This window comes from Maylandia zebra, linkage group LG14, assembly GCF_041146795.1.
Source record: "Maylandia zebra isolate NMK-2024a linkage group LG14, Mzebra_GT3a, whole genome shotgun sequence".
NCBI lineage: Eukaryota > Metazoa > Chordata > Actinopteri > Cichliformes > Cichlidae > Maylandia > Maylandia zebra.
This window is the reverse complement of record NC_135180.1, coordinates 40,575,453-40,582,900: the sequence shown is the minus strand read 5'-3', so window position 1 is coordinate 40,582,900 and position 7,448 is coordinate 40,575,453. Positions and strand designations below refer to the sequence as shown.

Here is a 7,448-nt window from a genome sequence, read left to right as displayed (position 1 = left end):
AGAGAGGGAGATTCAAAGCATCAGGACCAGGAGATGACACAGTGCTCCAAAGGCCTGGTTCTGCTGCCTCCTCCTCCACCCACCTGCTGCAGACGCTTCTGTGAAGGGAAACTGCTACATGTTATGTCACCGATCCCTGCCATGCTGCGTGTCTAACGACCCGGCAGGGCCTGCTGAGTACAGTGGTGGTGGACCCAGGCCCTCTGCACCTTCCTTTCTCCGACTGGGACCGTTTTGTCCCATCCTTTTTGGTCCGATTCGCCATATCTCCAGAACCGAAGAAGCCATCGGCGTGGCCTCTTCGCCACAGCGTCCGGCACCCACCAAAACCCCCACCTAGACACCAACATCAGCCCTCTACACCTCTTACTTTTTCAGTTATTCCACTTTTGTCCCATCCTCTCCTGGCTTTTTCCCCATAACCTAACCCCTAATTATTGCTAGTTATTTTAATTTTTACCTGTCGTCTTGTGTTCCAGTCGGTCGCAGCAGCAGTGTGTTACCAGTCGCCAATACTCTCCTCTTTAGTTTGAGAAGTCTCCTTTTGTATTAAATATGCTTTTCCAAAAACGTCTATCTTTGTGTACACGTTGAATGAATGTTAATGGGAGACCAGTTCTTTGGGGGGGTTTTTTGGGGTTTTTTTGTGGACAATCCTTGTCAGTGTTGGAGGAGGACTGTGAAGGACGACCGTTCAAATCAAACCAAATCCTAACTTTAAGCCACTATCCAGTCCTGTCCCCCTTCTCTCCTCATACCGGTACCCACAGTTCAGACCCCACCTCAGGCCCCTTACTGCCTGAGGAGGGGTCTGAAGTATTTTCCAGCCTTATAAAGAAAGGGAAGACTGAAGTGGCAGACTGTCATGCAAAAAGCGAGCATCTCCTCCTTGCACTGCTTACAGTCAAATGACAAAATATGTGAACTCTTTTTAAACAGGAAAAAGGAAGAAATTGTACACCAGAGGGGGCAAGAAGGAGAAAACTTGAATATAAACTCAAAAGAAAAACCGCTGTTCCTTCCCTCCCCCAGAAGGCAGTAGAATATCATCATGTTAAATGCCACTTTTGGGGGGGGGGGGTAAAATTACTTGACAAATATGTTTCTCTTTTTTGTTATTTCGTCCCTCTTTGTTACAGCTACAGGAGGACAATAAACAGAAGAAGGAGAGCGGCACCAAAGAGGCGAAAAAACGAAAGAGCGCACCACCTCCTGACACCACATCCACAAAGAAGTCCAAATGTACCTCCAGTGCTGAGGGGGACGACAAGGAGGTTTTTCTCCTCCCTGTTCGTGGGCGTGAGCGTTACGAGATGTTGAAGAAGATCAATGACGGTTTGGAGCTGCTTGACAAGGACAGCAAAAGCAAGTCAAAGGTCTCAGTGAAGCATGAGGTTCCCGTGCCCTCCAGTGGAAAGAGGCTGCTCCAGAGAGGAGAGAGGAGTGACAGCGACTAAGATGCCCATCACCTCAATTTCGAAAACAAATGTCACCTTTTTGTCTAAGCCTTTAGGATTATTTCAGGTTTTAAATGCCCATTTAAAAACCAAAATGCCATCCTGCCTCAGTTAAAACGGTTCCTGAAACTGTACTGCCTGATTAGTCACTGCACTGACATACTGTTGTGTTCAGTTATGTTTTTTTCTTTTTAAAAAAAACAAAAAAAACAACAACCCTATGTTCCTAATTGGGTTAGAGCCGTTCAGCATGGTTTGAGTGAGATTACGAATGATCCTTGTCATAACGAGTCACTGCCGTTTATTTAAATAAAGTTCAAAGCTAGGCTTGCAAAACTTGAATGGAATTTGCCTCTGATGTTGCTGTATTACTGTGCTACAGTCCTGTCGCACCATGTCATTTTTAAAAAAAGAAATGTATATATTTTGCATGATTGTCTGGGAAATGCAACCACCTCTGCACAACCTTGATTCATATGCAATATGTAATCATGTTTGTGTAACATGAAAGAAAAAAGAGAAAAAATGATGATAAATGCAAAGACTGGTAACAGCGCTAAGAACCATAAAGCAAGAGAATTTTTAAAAAACTGTGAGAAATAAACTACACTGTAAAAAAAATAACCCTATTCAAATTAAAAAAAATGATGTCCAGTTGTCACATCCAAAATATTTGGCTTTATAGAATCCAAATTGAGTCACTTGATATGACCTGATACTTTTATGTTGATATAAACAATATTACTAGACTTGACTGAAACTTTAAATTTTGCATTGATCCAAATTGATTTTTTTACATAGAACCATATTTTAATTATTGAACCAAGCTAATATATTGAAATTTAACCAACCTAATGTATTCACATCGAACCAAATTAACATGAACTAATATGTTTGTGTTGAAGCCAGGTAATTGATTTACATATATTCAAACTATATTTTTTACATTTCATTTCAGTTCAAAAATGCTCTGCATTTCCTATAAAAAACAAGACAGTTGGCCAACCAATTATTTCAAAATTATTTATTGTTCCAAACCATTTTAACTATAATCAATAGAGAGGATTAGTAATATACAGATTTAGTGCTACGGCAGAAATGATTAGAGAAATGTTTGTTTTATAAAACCTGCAATCTTTTGAAAACCAGTATAAAACCTGCAATCTTTTGAAAACCAGTATAAAACCTGCAACCTGTCTAAAACTGGCATAAAACCATTATAAAAACTATTTTTAAACCAATTTGCAAGTACTCAAAAATGTTTATATGTGCACTGTGCCTGTACAATGTAAAAAAAAAAAAAAAAATCTACACATGTATCAATGAAATCAACTTAAATCTCCCTTTCAAATGGGTGTTCTTATAAATTTTGAATGTAGAATACCACTGCAGGCCAACCAAGCAAAATAACCAAGCACACATGCACATGCATGTGCACATACACATGCACACATGCATGCAAACACACTACTGTGCAGTGTTAAGTTCACAATTAAGTTTGCGAATCTTAGAGGTCATCTTGTTAAAGTCAAGCTCCATCATAATCTTTTGAAGAGCCTCAAAGGTGAACCTGAATCCTCGTGGATATTCCATATTAAGAGCATAACAGAGTCCAAAGACCATTGCCACTCCAGCTGCCACAGAAGGCAACTCATTCAGGACTTCCACACCATCAATGATTATCCCGATGTCTCGAGGCTGATGTAGGAGGCTTGAGTTGTCCCTGAAGACGAAGAGTGCCATGGTGGTACTCTGCAGCTCTTCCTCAGCTTCATCTTTCTGGGATATCTTGAGGTAAAATATGGAACAAAATGTACAAGTGAAGAATTGAAGTCTGGCACACCTGATAAATCTTTGACCATAATAAACTACTATTTTGATAGTTGTTTGGTCACAGACTATTAGAACAATTATTTGACTAATCAGATTGTGAATTGCATAATCATTAAATTAAATCAATGGTGGAACATTTTCATAAATGTTCCACAAAGCCCAAGAAAAAAAAAGAAAACAATACAGAACCCTAAGATATTAACTTGATGAGTTGATTAATCGTTGCTGTCCTACATTAATCACTGCATTTAATAGCAGAGTTGTCAAATTTACATCAAGAGACTGCATCTCATGTAGAGACAGAACAGATATGGACATACCATGTATTCTTTTATCAAGTCCTCAACACATCAGCAAGGTGAATGAGAGGATAATGAGGGAGAGTCTAGATTATTATGAAATGTTTAAAAAGGATGTGCAGTGTAAATGCAAAATGATACCTGTTCAGATTAAATGAAAATGTATGCTTCAGCCATGGAATGGATGGAGCGATCTGTGGTTCTGAAAGCATACAGAAAAAAAAGAATAATGTTACTTCTCTATAAAACACATTACATAGAAAAACCAAGAAATACGTAACATGACATACCAAACAGTCTACAGACCAGCCATTAGCGACTAAGTTTGGCATAGGGTCAATTTTTTGCTGTTAAAATTAAAATTTCTTCAGAAAATGCACATTTTTCCGAGCTGCGCCTGAAAGTCAATTGAAGGAATTAGTCTTATGTCATTGATCTTATATGCTGGCTTGTTATTTCTGTCTCTAAATCATGCACATTAATAATTATCTTTTGCCCTCGGTGTACACACACATAACACACAGATATTTATATGAAGAGAGACAAACGTGCGCGCACAAACACAAGCTTGTGTCTAGAAACCGCGAGCTCACCAGAAAAATTCAAACGAAGCGGAGCACGGAGTTATACTATGAATGTTATGAACTATGAACTTATGCTAGCTAGCTTTATCCACCACCGATGCATCGTGGTAACGCTAGCTAGTTAGGCAAAAAGCCGTTTTTTACCAGTATACTAACTTGTATTCCCGACTGTGATGGTCGGTTTCTGGTAACCAGTTCTAACGTTGCGCAGGATAGCTAGCTAGCTTATAGCTAGCAGCTACAATCATGCAAAAATTAGGGGTGGCTGTCGACCCAGCTTAAATGGGGTTATTTTCTGCGATTTTGGCAATACAAATTATAAAAGCTTTTGTAACACACTTGGCTTTACTTACGTTTATTTTCAGATGAAATTAATCAAAGATGTGACATGATGTTTCCAGCAGCCATGCAGAATAAAAATGGGTCCCGGTCTATTTCTGGTGGGCGTGTTCAAGTGCAAATCACTTTGACTCAAATTAAAGATATTATCTGTTCAACATGAAAAGAAATATATGTTTTGAGAGAAATCAAAAACTTTGCGTTGCGATGTTCACAATCCTGTACTGACACTATGGGCACATTTTTAGAAATCTATTTAATTCCACAGAAAGGTTAGCCACTTTAGTGTTTCACTTGTGACCTATTTATAGCTCACTGAAGAAGGTTTTAAAATGCAACAATGTTCGGAGATAGAGAGAAAAAAAAAAGAACTTTGGTGCAGGTGCAGGTGCAGTCTTTATGTAGCTTTCTGGTGACCTTAAAAGAACCTTTACGAAGCCCGTTGACAGGCCTTTAATCGAATGATCGGTTGGTTGATTGATAACAGAAAAAAAGGACACATAAGATGGACATAAAGGACTGAAAACACCAAGAGCAAATATTGCATCGCACTCATTTATGTAGTTTATTTTTAGATTAGATAATTTTGCAAAATAACGCAGCAAAATAAATAATAAGAGCCGGGATGTGCAGACTATTTAGCACTGAAAAAACTCCGTCCATGTGAACAGAATCAGGTGTTACCTTACCTGTTGATTAAATATCAAGACTATTTAGCAATAAGCTTACTTTAAAGGCTCGTAATAGGTGAACTGTCTTGGTATAGTTGAGTCACGCAGAGTTCATGGTCCATGTTGTGTTACTTGTTGTTTGTGTGTGTGTGTGTGTGTCACCCGATGACCCCTGGCGCCGGAGCGTCTAGACTACATTAGAGATGTGTCACAGCAAAGAGCCGCACCTGCGCTCAAAGAGAGCACATACATAGAGGTGAGATGAGGATAAATGGATAGATGCGGTCCTTTTTCGAAGCTGAGCGCACAGTTGTATTTCCTGCACAATCACACACGAAGTGAGGCTGTGTTTATGCCGGTTATACCATGAATATACACCCTGCAGGCACCACTTGTTTGTCAAACTGTTTATGAAGCAAAAGTCACATTTCTGTTTATTTACAAAGCAAAAAGAAGGGGGGGAAAGAGGCGTAGGAGGGGGTGGAGCGTGCGCACTAGCATACCGGCGACGGCTGTTTCCTTTCACTAAAAGGAAAAAAATAATAAAATGTGTACTTCACGTTACGGTTGAAACTGGGGTTTTTTTTTGTGTTTTTTTAATTTTTATTTTATAGAAACAATTTTTGCTCATAACCAATTGACAGGGGATTTCTTAAAATCACCCCGCAGTTCTTCAGCTGAGACACCTGAGTTAGAAAACACAAACACTGCAGCTGTCTTTAACTCGCGAGGGCAGTCATGGACGCAAGACCTGCGTCTCATCACTGCTGCTTTGTGAATGTCTGTCTGTGAAAAGCGCTTAATAAATAAAGTTTACTTACTTACTTACTTACTGAGCCTGCAGTTCAGAAATTTAACCATTAGATGGAGTCATTGCCAAAGCAATGACTCCATCTAATTGCTATGACTTTTGGTGTTTATTTTGGACCTTAACTCGCCCCACAGTTTTGAGACAAGGTTCACATATGATATATCATTGTGTGCGGCTGGAGCTGGAATGAGTTGCTATGACTTTTGGTGTTTATTACTTCTATAGTTTTTTAAATATGAATATTTTAATGCAAGTTTTTTCCCATTGAAATGAATGGAGAACAAGAAAACTTCATTTGTGGTGTGCTGGCTCACTCTAGTGGTATGTCGGGAGTAATGGAGGCGGCCGCTGTGTCCCTGTGGTTGGCCTACTTGTCAGATATCGACAAATCCTACACTACAGACCAGTTGACAGCGTGCAATAACCCAGCCGATTCATTCGTCTTTACACTACCTCACAATCGACTCAACGGTGAGTTATTTGTTTGTTTTGTTTTCTCACAATTAATGTAAAGCCAAGGTATATATCAACGGCGCGCGCAGCGGAAGTATGGCATTATAGCGGATTATAATGGGGGACGCTTTTATTTTGTATAACTACCGGAAGTAGTTCCTGTGTACTGAGCTAGCTGGGTAGCTAGCGCCGCGTCGCTTAAAAAGCAGCCGGGCTTGTCTTAAACTTAAGAGGCTGACACTCGCTAAACCACCCGATCGCTCGCCAAGCGACAGACGTCCATGTGTTCAACAACAGACACACGTCATTCCCCTTCGTGGTCTAAACCAATCAGAGATAGTCGGGGCGGGACCTCTGTCCGTGGTCGAGCTGGACGTGGAGGTGGATAGAGACGGGTGAGTAGCTTGAATGAAGCGATATCGATTCATTAAATCCTGAATTGAATGAATATAAATGTGTTTTACCAGAAACGCCAGAATCTCAGGTTAAAGCTCACAAAACTATTTCAACAACAACCAGCAAATGAGAGCAGGAAACGCATTCCACACGAAAACGTAAACAGAGCGGACCGACGCATCAGAATTAGCTTAGTCGGCGTGGGGGCTAATATCATCCTTAATTCCTTCTTACTTTTGCTGTTTTGCTTCCAACACGATAAAACCCACAGCTGTGCGTGAACTGTGAGAGAAACTTCAAGAAAAGTTTCCCATCTCAAACATGTGTTTTCTGCATTACTCATTCGCTTATTACCCATCAGTCTACGGTTGTTTACAGCGCTGGCGGCCGCTGTCTTTTCTTTCCTTTGTAAATGACGTCGGATAAGAAAGCTTAATTTCTGCTGTTTAATACTGAAGAAATGTAAACTTTTTCAAATTAGGTATAATTGCAGAATATTTTTAAGGTTATCTGCTATAAAATCCATGCCAGGAAAATCTCCTTTATGTTTTTATTTTTTTATTTTTTTATTCTCAGTTACTTTGACACAACGGCATGTGCTGTGA

General features: G+C 39.8%; 1 long non-coding RNA gene across 1 annotated transcript; it reads right to left on the bottom strand.

Annotated features, from left to right (window-relative positions):
- Window positions 1–2,466: 2,466 nt before the first annotated feature.
- LOC112432678 (uncharacterized) lies at window positions 2,467–4,760 on the bottom strand. Its single transcript, XR_003023171.2, has 3 exons — window positions 4,527–4,760; window positions 3,731–3,791; window positions 2,467–3,245 (listed from the first exon to the last, which is right to left on the bottom strand). It is a non-coding gene; the product is annotated as an uncharacterized LOC112432678 (long non-coding RNA).
- Window positions 4,761–7,448: the final 2,688 nt, after the last annotated feature.